Source organism: Oryx dammah, unplaced genomic scaffold, assembly GCF_014754425.2.
Source record: "Oryx dammah isolate SB20612 unplaced genomic scaffold, SCBI_Odam_1.1 HiC_scaffold_10, whole genome shotgun sequence".
NCBI lineage: Eukaryota > Metazoa > Chordata > Mammalia > Artiodactyla > Bovidae > Oryx > Oryx dammah.
This window is the reverse complement of record NW_024070194.1, coordinates 62,126,487-62,142,022: the sequence shown is the minus strand read 5'-3', so window position 1 is coordinate 62,142,022 and position 15,536 is coordinate 62,126,487. Positions and strand designations below refer to the sequence as shown.

General features: G+C 39.3%; 1 protein-coding gene across 1 annotated transcript in view; it reads left to right on the top strand.

Annotated features, from left to right (window-relative positions):
* The window catches only part of MALRD1 (MAM and LDL receptor class A domain containing 1), a 585,291-nt gene that overhangs the window by 557,613 nt on the left and 12,142 nt on the right, over positions 1-15,536 (top strand). The gene's annotated exons all lie outside the window — the stretch shown is intronic.

The following is a 15,536-nucleotide window of genomic DNA, read 5'->3' as shown; positions in this document are numbered from 1 at the left end:
AGCTGTGTCATCTGCGAATCTTCCCAGGTGACATTGGACAAAAGCAAGCACTTCTACTTCTGAGCATCCAAACTGCTTTGTTCTCAGCCTTGTTCTTCTCTCATCACATTGACTTTTGCCTTGATGTCTCTCATAACAGATTGTGAGCTTCTTAATGGTAGGGCCCATGTCCTATTCATATTCATATTCTTAAGTTCAACAAACAGCAGTTAGAAAATGCATCTTAATAATTATTTGTCTGAGGAACCAGCAATTATTATTTGAGGAACCAGAGATCAAATTGCCAATATCCTCTGGATCATCAAAAAAGCAAGAGAGTTCCAGAAAAACATCTATTTCTGCTTTATTGACTAAGCCAAAGCCTTTGATTGTGTCGATCACAATAAACTGTGGAAAATTCTGAAAGAGATGGGAATACCAGACCATCTGACCTGCCTCTTGAGAAATCTGTATGCAGGTCAGGAAGCAACAGTTAAGAACTCGACATGGAACAACAGAGTGGTTCCAAATGGAAAAGGAGAATGTCAAGGCTGTATATTGTCATCCTGCTTATTTAAATTACATGCAGAGTACATCATGAGAAACGCTGGGCTGGAAGAAGCACAAGCTGGAATCAAGATTGCTGGGAGAAATATTAATAACCTCAGATATTCAGATGACACCACCCTTATGGCAGAAAACAAAGAAGAACTAAAGAGCCTCTTGATGAAAGTGAAAGAGGAGAGTGAAAAAGTTGGCTTAAAGCTCAACACTCAGAAAACTAAGATCATGGCACCCAGTCCCATCACTTCATGGCAAATAGATGGGGAAACAGTGTCAGACTTTATTTTTTTGTGCTCCCAAATCACTGCAGATGGTGACTGCAGCCATGAAATTAAAAGACGCTTACTCCTTGGAAGGAAGTTATGACTAACCTAGATAGCATATTCAAAAGCAGAGACAGGAGGTGGTTCTAAGATGGCAGAGGAGTAGGACGGGGAGACCACTTTCTCCCCAACAAATTCATCAAAAGAACATTTAAACGCTGAGTAAATTCCACAAAACAACTTCTGAATGCTGGCAGAGGACATCAGGCACCCAGAAAATCAGCCCATTGTCTTCAAAAGGAGATGGAGACGTCTTGAGGCTACTGTAAAAATAAGACTGAAAACCAGAAGCAGGAGGCTTAAGTCCAAATCCTGAGAACACCAGAGAACTCCTGACTCCAGGGAACATTAATCGACAGGAACTCATCAAATGCCTCCATAACTACACTGAAACCAAGCACCACCCAAGGGCCAACAAGTTCCAGAGCAAGACATACCAAGCAAATTCTCCAGCAACACAGGAACACAGCCCTGAGCTTCACTATACAGGCTGCACAGTCACTCCAAACCCATTGACATCTCATAACTCATTACTGGACACTTAATTGCACTCCAGAGAGAAGAAATCCAGCTCCACCCACCAGAACACAAACACAAGTGTCCCTAACCAGGAAACCTTGACAAGCTACCCGTACAACCCCACACACAGCAAGGAAACTCCTCAATAAAGAGAACTCCACAAACTGCCAGAATACCGAAAGGCCACCCCAAACACAGCAATATAAACAAGATGAAGAGACAGACGAATACCTAGCAGGTAAAGTGAAGTGACGGAGAAGGCGATGGCACCCCACTCCATTACTCTTGCCTGGAAAATCCTATGGATGGAGGAGCCTGGTGGGCTGCAGTCCATAGGGTTGCACAGAGTCTGACACGACTGAGCGACTACACTTTCACTTTTCACTTTCATGCATTGGAGAAGGAAATGGCAACCTACTCCAGTGTTCTTGCCTGGAGAATCCCAGGGATGGGGGAGCCTGGTGGGCTGCCGTCTATGGGGTCGCACAGAGTTGGACATGACTGAAGCGACTTAACAGAAAGTGAAGTGAAGTGAAGGGCTTCCCTGGTGGCTCAGAGGTTAAAGCGTCTGCCTGCAAGGCGGGAGACCCGGGTTCAATCCCTGGGTTGGGAAGATCCCCTGGAGAAGGAAATGGCAACCCACTCCAGTATTCTTGCCTGGAGAATCCCATGGAGGAACAGGATAAATGCCCACCAAACAAAACAAAAGAGGAAGAGATAGGGAATCTACCTGATAAAGAATTCTGAATAATGATAGTGAAAATGATCCAAAATCTTGAAATCAAAATGGAATCACAGATAAATAGCCTGGAGGCAAGGATTGAGAAGATGCAAGAAAGGTTTAACAAGGACCTAGAAGAAATAAAAAAGAGTCAGTATATAATGAATAATGCAATAAATGACATAGAAAACGTTCTGGAGGGAACAAATAGTAGAATATAGAATATAGGCAGAAGATAGGATTAGTGAAGTAGAAGACAGAATAATAGAAACAAATGAATCAGAGAGGAAAAAAGAAAAACAAAAGAAATGAGGACAATCTCAGAGACCTCGAGGACCATGTTAAACACCCCAACATTCGAAACATAGGAGTCTCAGAAGAAGAAGACAAAAAGAAAGACCATGAGAAAATACTTGAGGAGATAATAGTTGAAAACTTCCCTAAAATGGGGAAGGAAATAATCACCCAAATCCAAGAAACCCAGAGAGTCCCAAACAGGATAAACCCAAGGCGAAACACCCCAAGACACATATTAATCAAGTTAACAAAGATGAAACACAAAGAACAAATATCAAAATCAGCAAGGGAAAAATAACAAATTACATACAAGGGGATTCCCATAAGCATAACAGCTGATCTTTCAATAGAAACTCTTCAGGCCAGGAGGGAATGGCAGGACATACTTAAAGTAATGAAAGAAAATAATCTACAGCCCAGATTACTGTACCCAGCAAGGATCTCATTCAAATATGAAGGAGAAATCAAAAGCTTTACAGACAAGCAAAAGCTGAGAGAATTCAGCACCACCAAACCAGCTCTCCAACAAATGCTAAAGGATCTTCTCTAGACAGAAAACACAACAAGGGTGTATAAACTCGAACCCAAAACAATACAGTAAATGGAAATGGAATCATACTTATCAATAATTACCTTAAATGTAAATGGGTTGAATGCCCCAACCAAAAGACAAAGACTGTCTGAATGGATACAAAAATAAGACCCCTATATATGTTGTCTGCAAGAAACCCACCTCAAAACAGGGGACACGTACAGACTGAAAGTGAAGGGCTGGAAAAAGATATTCCATGCAAATAGAGACCAAAACAAAGCAGGAGTAGCAATACTCAGATAAAATAGACTAAAATAAAGGCTGTGAAAAGAGACAAAGAAGGACACTACATAATGATCAAAGAAGAAGATCATCCAAGAAGATATAACAATTATAAATATATATGCACCCAACATATGAGCACCACAATATGTAAGACAAATGCTAACAAGTATGAAGGGGAAATTAACAATAACACAATAATAGTGGGAGACTTTAATACCCCACTCACACCTATGGATAGATCAACTAAACAGAAAATTAACAAGGAAACACAAACATTAAATGATACAATAGACCAGTTAGACCCAATTGATATCTATAGGGCATTTCACCCCAAAACAATGAATTTCAACTTTTTCTCAAGCACACACAGAACCTTCTCCAGGATAGATCACACCCTGGGCCATAAATCTAGCCTTGGTAAATTCAAAAAAATTGAAATCATTCCAAGCATCTTTTCTGACCACAATACAGTAAGATTAGATATCAATTACAGGAGAAAAACTATTAAAAATTCCAACATATGGAGGCGGAACAACACACTGCTGAATAACCAGCAAATCACAGAAGAAATAAAAAAAGAAATAAAAAAAATGCATAGAAATGAATGAAAATGAAAACACAACAACCCAAAACCTGTGGAACACTGTAAAAATAGGCAGTGCTAAGGCGAAGTCAGTTCAGTTCAGTCGCTCAGTCGTGTCCGACTCTGCGACACCATGACTCACAGCATGCCAGGCCTCCCTATCCATCACCATCTCCCGGAGTTCACTCAGACTCACGTCCATCAAGTCCGTGATGCCATCCAACCATCTCATCCTCGGTTGTCCCCTTCTCCACCTGCCCCCAATCCCTCCCAGCATCAGAGTCTTTTCCAATGAGTCAACTCTTTGCATGAGATGGCCAAAGTACTGGAGTTTCGGCTTTGCATCATTCCTTCCAAAGAAATCCCAGGGCTGATCTCCTTCAGAATGGACTGGTTGGATCTCCTTGCAGTCCAAGGGACTCTCAAGAGTCTTCTCCAACACCACAGTTCAAAAGTATCAATTCTTTGGCGCTCAGCCTTCTTCACAGTCCAACTCTCAGATCCATACATGACCACAGGAAAAACCATAGCCTTGACTAGATGGACCTTAGTCGGCAAAGTAATATCTCTGCTTTTGAATATACTACCTAGGTTGGTCATAGCTTTTCTTCGAAGGAGTAGGCGTCTTTTAATTTCATGGCTGCAGTCACCATCTGCAGTGATTTGGGAGCCCCCCAAAATAAAGTCTGACACTGTTTCCCCATCTATTTCCCATGAAGTGATGGGACCAGATGCCATGATCTTCGTTTTCTGAATGTTGAGCTTTAAGCCAACTTTTTCACTCTCCACTTTCACTTTCATCAAGAGGCTTTTTAGTTCCTCTTCACTTTCTGCCATAAAGGTGGTGTCATCTGCATATCTGAGGTTATTGATATTTCTCCCGGCAATCTTGATTCCAGCTTGTGTTGCTTCCAGTCCAGCGTTTCTCATGATGTACCTGCATAGAAGTTAAATAAGCAGGGTGACAATATACAGCCTTGACGTACTCCTTTTCCTATTTGGAACCAGTCTGTTGTTCCATGTCCAGTTCTAGCTGTTGCTTCTTGACCTGCATACAGATTTCTCAAGAGGCAGGTCAGTTGGTCTGGTATTCCCATGTCTTTCAGAATTTTCCACAGTTTATTGTGATCCACACAGTCAAAGGCTTTGGCTTAGTCAATAAAGCAGAAATAGATGTTTTTCTGGAACTCTCTTGCTTTTTCCATGATCCAGTGGATGTTGGCAATTTGATCTCTGGTTCCTCTGCCTTTTCTAAAACCAGCTTGAACATCAGGGAATTCACAGTTCACGTATTGCTGAAGCCTGGCTTGGAGAATTTTGAGCATTACTTTATTAGCATGTGAGATGAATGCAATTGTGCGGTAGTTTGAGCATTCTTTGGCATTGCCTTTCTTTGGAATTGGAATGAAGACTGACCTTTTCCACTTCTGTGGCCACTGCTGAGTTTTCCAAATTTGCTGGCATATTGAGTGCAACACTTTCACAGCATCATCTTTCAGGATTTGAAACAGCTCAACTGAAATTCCATCACCTCCACTAGCTTTGTTCATAGTGATGCTTTCTAAGGCCCACTTGACTTCACATTCCAAGATGTCTGGCTCTAGATTAATGATCACATCATCATGATGATCTGGGTGGTGAAGATCTTTTTTGTACAGTTCTTCCATATATTCTTGCCACCTCTTCTTAATATCTTCTGCTTCTGTTATGTCCATACCATTTCTGTCCTTTATCGAGCCCATGTTTGCATGAAATGTTCCCTTGGTATCTCTAATTTTCTGAAGAGATCTCTAGTCTTTCCCATTCTGTTGTTTTCCTCTATTTCTTTGCATTTATGGCTGAAGAAGGCTTCATAGCAATACAGGCATACCTCAAGAGACAAGAAAAAAGTCAAATAAATAACCTAACTTTACACCTAAAGCAACTAGAAAGGGAAGAAATGAAGAACCACAGGTTAGTAGAAAGAAAGAAATCTTAAAATTTAGTCACCCTGCTTATTTAACTTATATTCAGAGTACATTATGAGAAATGCTGGACTAGAAGAAACACAAACTGGAATCAAGATTGCCAGGAGAAATATCAATAACCTCAGATATGCAGATGACACCACCCTTATGGCAAAAAGTGAAGAGGAACTAAAAAGCCTCTTGATGAAAGTGAAAGTGGAGAGTGAAAAAGTTGGCTTAAAGCTCAACATTCAGAAAATGAAGATCATGGCATCCGGTCCCATCACTTCATGGAAAATAGATGGGGAAACAGTGGAAACAGTGTCAGACTTTATTTTTGGGGGGTTCCAAAATCACTGCAGATGGTGATTGCAGCCATGAAATTAAAAGACGCTCACTCCTTCGCTTACTCCCTTACTCCTATGATCTACCTAGATAGCATATTCAAAAGCAGAGACATTACTTTGCCAACTAAGGTCTGTCTAGTCAAGGCTACGGTTTTTCTAGTAGTCACATATGGATGTGAGATTTGGACTGTGAAGAAAGCTGAGTGCCAAAGAATTGATGCTTTTGAACTGTGGTGTTGTAGAAGACTCTTGAGAGTCCCTTGGACTGCAAGGAGATCCAACCAATCCATTCTGAAGGAGATCAGCCCTGGCATTTTTTTGGAAGGAATGATGCTAAAGCTGAAACTCCAGTACTTTGGCCACCTCATGTGAAGAGTTGACTCATTGGAAAAGACTCTGGTGCTGGGAGGGATTGGGGGCAGGAGAAGAAGGGGACAACAGAGAATGAGATAGCTGGATGGCATCCCTGATTCGATGGATGTGAGACCGAGTGAATTCCGGGAGATGTTGATGGACAGGGAGGCCTGGCATGCTGCGATTCATGTGATTGCAAAGAGTTGGACACGACTGAGTGACTGAACTGAACTGAACTGATAGCATAAATAAATGCAAAAGAAACAAAAGAGACCATAGCAAAAATCAGCAAAGCCAAAAGCTGGTTCTTTAATGGGATAAATAAAATTGACAAACCATTAGCCAGACTCATCAAGAAACAATGGGAGAAAAATCAAATCAGCAAAATTATAAATGAAAACAGAGAGATCACAACAGACAACACAGAAATACAAAGGATCATAAGAGACTTCAATCAGCAAATATATGCCAATAAAATGATCAACTTGGAAGAAATGGACAAATTCTAGAAAAGTTCAACTTTCCAAAACTGAACCAGGAAAAAATAGAAAATCTTGACAGACCAATCACAAGCACAGAAATTGAAATTGTAATCAGAAATCTTCCAGCAAACAAAATCCCAGGTAGATGGCTTCACAGCTGAATTCTACCGAAAATTTAGAGAAGAGCTAATGCCTATCCTACTCAAACTCTTCCAGAAAATTGCAGAGGAAGGTAAATTTTCAAACTCATTCTATGAGGCCACCATCACCCTAATACCAAAACCTGACAAAGATGCCACAAAAAAGAAAACTACAGGCCAAAATCACTAATGAACATAGATGCAAAAATCCTTAACAAAATTCTAGCAATCAGAATCCAACAACACATTAAAAACTTCATACACCATGACCAAGTGGGCTTTATCCGAGGGATGCAAGGATTCTTCACTATCCGCAAATCAATTAATGTAATACACCACATTAACAAATTGAAAAATAAAATCCATTGAAAAATAAAAGCCATATGATTATCTCAATAGATGCAGAGAAAGCCTTTGACAAAATCCAACATCCATCTATGATAAAAACTCTCCAGAAAGCAGGAATAGAAGGAACATACCTCAACATAATAAAAGCTATATATGACAAACCCACAGCAAACATTATCCTCAATGGTGAAAAATTGAAAGCATTTCCCCTAAAGTCAGGAACAAGACAAGGGTGCACACTCTCACCACTACTATTCAACATAGTTTTGGAAGTTTTGGCCACACCAATCAGAGCAGAAAAAGAAATAAAAGGAATCCAAATTGGAAAAGAAGAAGTAAAACTCTCACTGTTTGCAGATGACATGATCCTCTACATAGAAAACCCTAAAGACTTCACCAGAAAATTACTAGAGCTAATCAATGAATATAGTAAAGTTGCAGGATATAAAGTCAACACACAGAAATCCCTTGCATTCCTATACACTAATAATGAGAAAATAGAGAAATTAAGGAAACAATTCCATTCACCATTGCAACGAAAAGAATAAAATACTTAGGAATATATCTACCAAAAGAAACTAAAGACCTATATATAGAAAACTATAAAACACTGATGAAAGAAATCAAAGAGGACACTAATAGATGGAGAAATATACCATGTTCATGGATCAGAAGAATCAATATAGTGAAAATGAGTATACTATCCAAAGCAATCTATAGATTCAATGCAATCCCTATCAAGCAACCAACGGTATTTTTCACAGAGCAAGAACAAATAATTTCACAATTTGTATGGAAATACAAAAAAATCTCAAATAGCCAAAACAATCTTGAGAAAGAAGAATGGAACTGGAGGAATCAACTTGCCTGACTTCAGGCTCTACTACACAGCCACAGTCATCAAGACAGTATGGTAGTGGCACAAAGACAGAAATATAGACCAATGAAACAAAATAGCCCAGAGACAAATCCACACACCTATGGATACCTTATCTTTGACAAAGGAGGCAAGAATATACAATGGAGAAGAGGCAATCTCTTTAACAAGTGGTGCTGGGAAAACTGGTCAATCACTTGTAAAAGAATGAAACTAGAACACTCTTGAACACCATACACAAAAATAAACTCAAAATGGATTAAAGATCTAAACATAAAACCAGAAACTATAAAACTCCTAGAAGAGAACATAGGCAAAACACTCTCCAACATAAATCACAGCAGGATCCTCTGTGACCTCCCAGAATATTGGAAATAAAAGCAAAAATAAACAGGACCTAATTAAAATTAAAAGCTTCTGCACAACAAAGGAAACTATAAGCAAGGAGAAAAGACAGCCTTCAGAATGGGATAAAATAATAGCAAATGAAGAAACTGACAAAGGACTAATCTCAAAAATATACAAGCAACACCTGCAGCTCAATTCCAGAAAAATAAACAACCCAATCAAAAAATGGGCCAACTAAACAGACGTTTCTCCAAAGAAGACATACAGATGGCTAACAAACACAAGAAAAGATGGTCAACATCACTCATTATCAGAGAAATGCAAATCAAAACCACAATGAGGTACCATTTCACACCAGTCAGAATGGCTGTGATCTAAAGTCTACAAGCAATAAATGCTGGAGAGGGTGTGGAGAAACGGAACCCTCTTACACTGTTGGTGGGAATGCAAACTAGAACAGCCACTATGGAGAGCAGTGTGGAGATTCCTTTAAAAACTGGAAATAGAACTGCCTTATGGCCTAGCAATTCCACTGCTGGGCATACACACCAAGGAAACCAGAATTGAAAGAGACACGTGTACCCCAATGTTCATCGCAGCACTGTTTATAATAGCCAGGACATGGAAGCAACCTAGATGTCCATCAGCAGATGAATGGATAAGAAAGCAGTGGTACATATACACAATGGAGTATTACTCAGCCATTAAAAAGAATACATTTGAATCAGTTCTAATGAGGTGGATGAAACTGGAACTTATTATACAGAGTGAATTAAGCCAGAAAAAATACCAATACAGTATACTAACGCATATATATGGAATTTAGAAAGGGTAATGATAACCCTGTATGCAAGACATCAAAAGAGACACAGATGTATAGAATAGTCTTTTGGACTCTGTGGGAGAGGGAGAGGGTGGGATGACTTGAGAGAATGGCATTGAAATGTGTATAATATATATGAAATGAATTGCCAGTTCAGGTTCAATGCAGGATACAGGATGCTTGGGGCTGGTGCACTGGGATGACCCAGAGGGATGGTATGGGGAGGGAGATGGGAGGGAGGTTCAGGATGGGGAACACGTGTATACCTGTGGTGGATTCATGTCGATGTATGGTAAAACCAATACAATATTGTAAAGTTTTTAAGCTCCAATTAAATAAATTTACATTTAAAAAAAAGCAAAGACAATACTTTGCCAACAAAGGTCTGTCTAGTCAATCTATGGTTTTTCCAGTGGTCATGTATGGATATGACTACAAAGAAAGCTGAGTGCCAAAGAATTGATGCTATTGAACTGTGGTGTTGGAGAAGACTCTTCAGAGTCCCTTGGACTGCAAGGAGATCCAACCAGTCCATCCTAAAGGAGATCAATCCTGAGTGTTCATTTGTAGGACTGATATTGAAGCTGAAACTCCAGTACTTTGGCCAGTTGATGTGAAGAACTGACTCATTTGAAAAGACCCTGATGCTGGGAAAGATTGAAGGTGTGAAGAGAAGGGGACAACAGAGGATCAGAAGGTTGGATGGCATCACTGACTCAATGGACATGAGTTTGAATAGACTCCGGGAGTTGGTGATAGACAGGGAGGCCAAGTGTACTGCAGTCTATGGGGTCTCAGAGTCGGACATGACTGAGCAACTCAACTGAACTGAATTATTTGTTAAATCAGATTTTTCAGCCTGTTTCCAGTAGGATGTTTGAGCCCAAATAAACATCTTATATTCCAAGAAATATTTTACTTGGCTTCAATGCTCCAGGATTTATTTCTGCTAGAATCCTCGCAGATGACTCTTAACGTTAGGATATCATTGTTTAGTTTTATTAAAAAATTTTAATCCATCTTGATTGGCTGAAAGCTAATAAAGGAATTCCAAATGATGACTACATGTATGACCTTTAGCAGAATCATTATTGGATTCCATGATGGGCTACAAAATTAGCCCATAGTCAGGAGCTTAAATCCTGGAATATGAATGAAGGACATTAAAGAAAACCAAAAACCTGGAAGTATGCACATTCATAATCTATGGAAGAAACTGGATATCAAAACACTGGGCATTTCAGGGAGGCAGGAAATTAAAATTTAAGAAGTGACTATATTCACTCATCCCAATATCATCCTCACACTATATCATTTCATTTGGGTATTTATATGTGTGACAGATTTTACCCCGAATGTTTCTGAAAACAGTGCCTGGCATCTGACAGTCTAATCTAGTCCATCTAATTTGTAATCTAATTATCAGTTTTATTCATAATGATATTATTACTCCCATTCTACTTTTTTAAATTTTATATTGGAATATAGCCAATTAACAATGTTTGATAGTTTCAGATGCACAGTGGAGTGACTCAACTATACATATACATGTGTCTATTCTCCCCCTATATAGATGAGCATATAGATTTACTCTTAAAGTAATATTCATATTTATCAAATGAACAAAATTTCACATGAATTTTCAAAATGATTTGCTATCTTTACTAAATAACTAGTAGCTCCTTAAGTAGCCACTCCTCTGATCACTGGGCTTCCCTGGTGGCTCAGATGATAAAGATTCTGCCTGCCAATTCAGGAGACCTGGATTCAATCCCTAGGTTGGGATCCCCTAGAGAAGGCAGTGGCTACCCACTCCAGCATTCTTTTCTGGAGAATCCCATGGACAGAGGATCTTGGCAGGCTACAGTTCCTGGGGTTATAAAGAGTTGACTGTACAAAATCAGCTTACATGCAATGTGTCAGGGATATAAGTCTGGAATAATACAGGCTTCACTGGTTTGTACATGTGTGTGTTGACATTGCTAACTTTCCCAAGATGTTTCAATTCTGTTGTCATTGGATACAGACTCCAAATAGTCTAAGAAATAAATTCTGTGTGAAAAAATAGAGCACTTTACTGTATAATAGCTCCATGTTCTAATTATTTGATCTGAAGATAGCTATTTTCCCATTTCAATGCAGATAACTGGCAGAAATAGTCCTCAGGGCAAGATTCAAGGCGCTTTTCAGCATCAGCTTTCTGTTCACTATAAATCTTACATGAGCAGGAAGACAGCATTTCAGTCCTGATATATTTCAGTGTTTCTTTTGTTTCCACCTATCCAAGCAATCAGAGTAGAAGAATCTGTTGTAGGGAAACCAGAGTTGCTCTTTGAAAGAGGTAACCTGTTTAAATGAGGAAGTACAGGAAGGTAGTAAAGTTAAGTGAGGTATGTGCTATTAGCAAACCATTTAGCTCTACAATGGCATGTAGCAAATACATTCAGTCACTATTTCCAGAGAATCAGAATTCTAAATGTTGTTCATTATTAATGATACTAGAGGGTAGGGAATTTCAAAGAAGGGACGATGGGATCAGCTCTATAATTTTTCTTCACGAACTGCTTTGCCATCCTCCTGCTAGACTCTTCTGCTCTCACATCATCTTTGATACCATTTCTCCTTAGAAGCATCCTTAGGGACACTCTTAACAAGTTCAATGGTCTGTTTACTGTGTGGGACTCTCTAGCTCACTAATGAATCAAAGGACACAATTAGACCTTGAAGACCAGCCTGTTTTTGTCTTTGGAAAGAGAAACACATATATCAGAAACTCTTAATAATTCATTAATATACTTGTTGGCAAACATTTATTAATCACCTAGTATGTGCTGGGCACTGTGCTCATGGCTGGGGATATAGAGATACAGGATAATGTACAGTCTGGTGCAGAAGGCATATAGAAAAGCAAATAATGTCACTTCTTCAACAAGCATGTATACACCTACTTCCTACTAAGTTTTGGAGAAACACAGGTAAAGGAGAGGCCAAGTCTGTTTCAGAGGTGAAAATAATATGGTGGGGGATGTTGAGAAAGGATTTATGTGCTACATCACTCAAGGCTGAATTCATAGGTTGGAAACCCCAGATGAAAAGCAGAAAGAGCAGACAGAAGAACTCGTGTCAAGGTACAAGCTGTACTGGAGAATGGTGTGGGTTAATATGATGGCTCAGTGTGTAAAGAATCAGCCTGCCAGTGCAGGAGATACGGGTTCAGTCCCTGGGATGGGAAGATCCCTTGGAGAAGGAAATGGCAACCCACTCCAGTATTTTTCCTGAAAAGTCCCATGAACAGAAGAGCCTGGTGGGCTACAGTCCATGAGTTGCAAAGTGTCAGACATGACTAAGCACACAAACACAGATAAGAAAAAATGATAGGAAATTAAGAAATCTACATAGAATGCTAATCATGTGCTTGTGTATGTACAAATTTCTCTATATTTTAAAACTAAGTTGTTTTAGAATAACTACAAGAAAATGCAATTTTATTGCTTTTTTAAAAATTTAAGCACTATGATCTGAATGAATTCATAGATCCAAGAGAGTTTTAATAAATGTATTGATAAATCCAAAATAGGGTATATTTAAAGGAATTTGTCGGTATTTGTGAGTCATAATGAAGTAAGTCAGTTTTTCTACATAGATTATCATATGGAGTTGTCAACTTTAAATTGTCTAAAATGATTTAGAAAGAAGCAAGTTGCTAGGCGATTGCTAAGGGAACTCACGAAGGCTGATAATTACTTCAACACTGCAATCAGTTTCAATCAAACAGATTATGTGTCTAAGGGAATTCAATAAGAAAATTAGAGTGAGTTTTCATATAGAGCAATTTACATGAAAAAATATTTCATTCTGATTGAAGAAAGTTATATAGTACTTGGCCCTTTCCAACTGTGGGACTTTGGGTATTACATTCATTCAAAGAGAAAGGAAGAGAACATATTTTCAGAAGATAAAAAAATATATACATATATTTTTTCAGCTAGCAAAAGTTATTAGAAATCAGAAGTAGAAATCAGCCAGGCACATGTGTATTTACTCATATCTAAACACCAGTGTTAGCAGAACAGAGCTATCTAAACTGTATGATGAAGGACCAGCTGTGTTTTGTTTTGTTTTCAATCCACCACATACCAATGCTTTTGTAAGAAGTACTGGGAAAGTGAAATTAAAAGACACACAAAACACTAGTCCAGATTTCTTATTCTTAGCCTCAACACACAAATAGCGACAAACATTTCTAAACAGCTATCCTCAATTTTTGTATTCATGTCATCTTGGAACGATAAACAGAATAAGACCATAACCAAATATAAATCACACTCTTGAGTAGTTCTGCTGTAGAGTACATGGCTCATATTTGGGGTTCAAGAAATGTTTCCTATATAAATTATAAAGATTTTAGCTCCGCCTATCAGAAGTTAAAAATATTCTAGTTGGAGAGATGTGAGTGTAGATAAATAAATGCAACTAAGTTCAGTTTTCTAGACGGATTCTTACACAGCATTTTCAAGTGTAAATTATCAAAGATTTAGAAAGAAGCCAGTTTCTAGGTGATTGCTAGGGGAAATCACAAGACTGATAATTAACTTCAATACTGCAATCAGTTTTTAAGCAAAGAGATTATGTGTCTAAGGGAATTCAATAAGGAAATTAGAGTGAGTTTTCATATGGAGGAATTTACAGGGAAAAATATTTCATTTCAATGAACAAAAATACCATGTAGCCTGATGGTAAAATGTATAACGCACACTGAAGTACAAAGACGAGATGTGGTTTACTTGGCTCCAAGGCTGGCAAAGACTCTGGTCAATGAGAAGGGTGTGTGCGCACTAAGTGGCTACAGTCATATCTGACTCTGTGACACTACGGACTGTAGCCCACCAGGGTCCTCTGTCCATGGGATCCTCCAGGCAAGAACACTGGAGTAGGTTGCTGTGGTCTCCTCCAGGGCATCCTCCCAACCCAGGAATCAAATCCACGTCTCATGTCTCCCACACTGGCAAGCCAGTTCTTTACCACTAGTGCCTCCTGGGAGGGTATTTAAAAGCAAAAATAAGAATTATGAAAAACATGACCTGCTTAAAACCTAGCCTAAGGAGTGTAGCCGCAACGGGAGGTAGGTAGATGTTGAGAAGAAATGCTAAAAAGAGAGGAATCAGGAAATACTGCAATAAGGATCTTGTCTTTTAGGTAAGTGATTTACAAGGAGCTGGGCAGGGCGGAGGCAAGGAGCTCATTCAGGGGAAACGCCTCGTTATCTTTTCCAAATTGGAAAACCATCACCTCATCCTCAAGATTCAGATACACAGCAGCATAATGAATGGAATTTTGGAAATACAACAAAGTGCCAGAAAAGAATTAAAGATTATATTTAATGTCACCACCCAGAGATGCAGACTGTTACCATTTTGATGTGTCTTCTTCCAAACCTTTATCCATGTGCACACATATACATACACTTTTCATCTTGAAAGTCTGTTTTCCTCTGCGTCTGGTTCCCACTAGGTGGCTGTGGATGTACTAACACTGCACTCGGGAGGAGAAGCTGGCTGAGACCGTCTTCCTGTTGGCAACACGGGGTCTCCTTAGAGTTAAGCTACGGAAACCTGTGTCAGCTTTATTCATCCTAACTGCCTCCATATTCCTGGGCATGTTCCCATTTAAGCACTCTCTCACAGCTAGATCCAATTAAACAGTGACAGTTTTTGTGGTCAGTGATATTTATTTCCTGCTTGAGAAGAGTAGGAGAAAAAATATGGCAGCTGCTCTATCATGTGAATCAGTTTAGCAAATTTGATGTCCCAGTTGTTGTTTGGTTTTGTGACCCTGGATGATTAATCCTTTCCCCTCCTTTTTGTGGCATTTCTGGTTACATTTGCAAAGCCAATGTTTTCTGAATTTTCTCACCCAAAACATTTGGTTTAGCTTGTTTCATAAGGACTGGCAAATGAAAACTTGAGTTCATGGACATTCCCGCACCGCCCCCCCCCACTGCCCCACCCATTGCCCCCCACCCACTGGCCCCCACCCACACCCCACCCCACTGCCCCCCACTGCCCTCA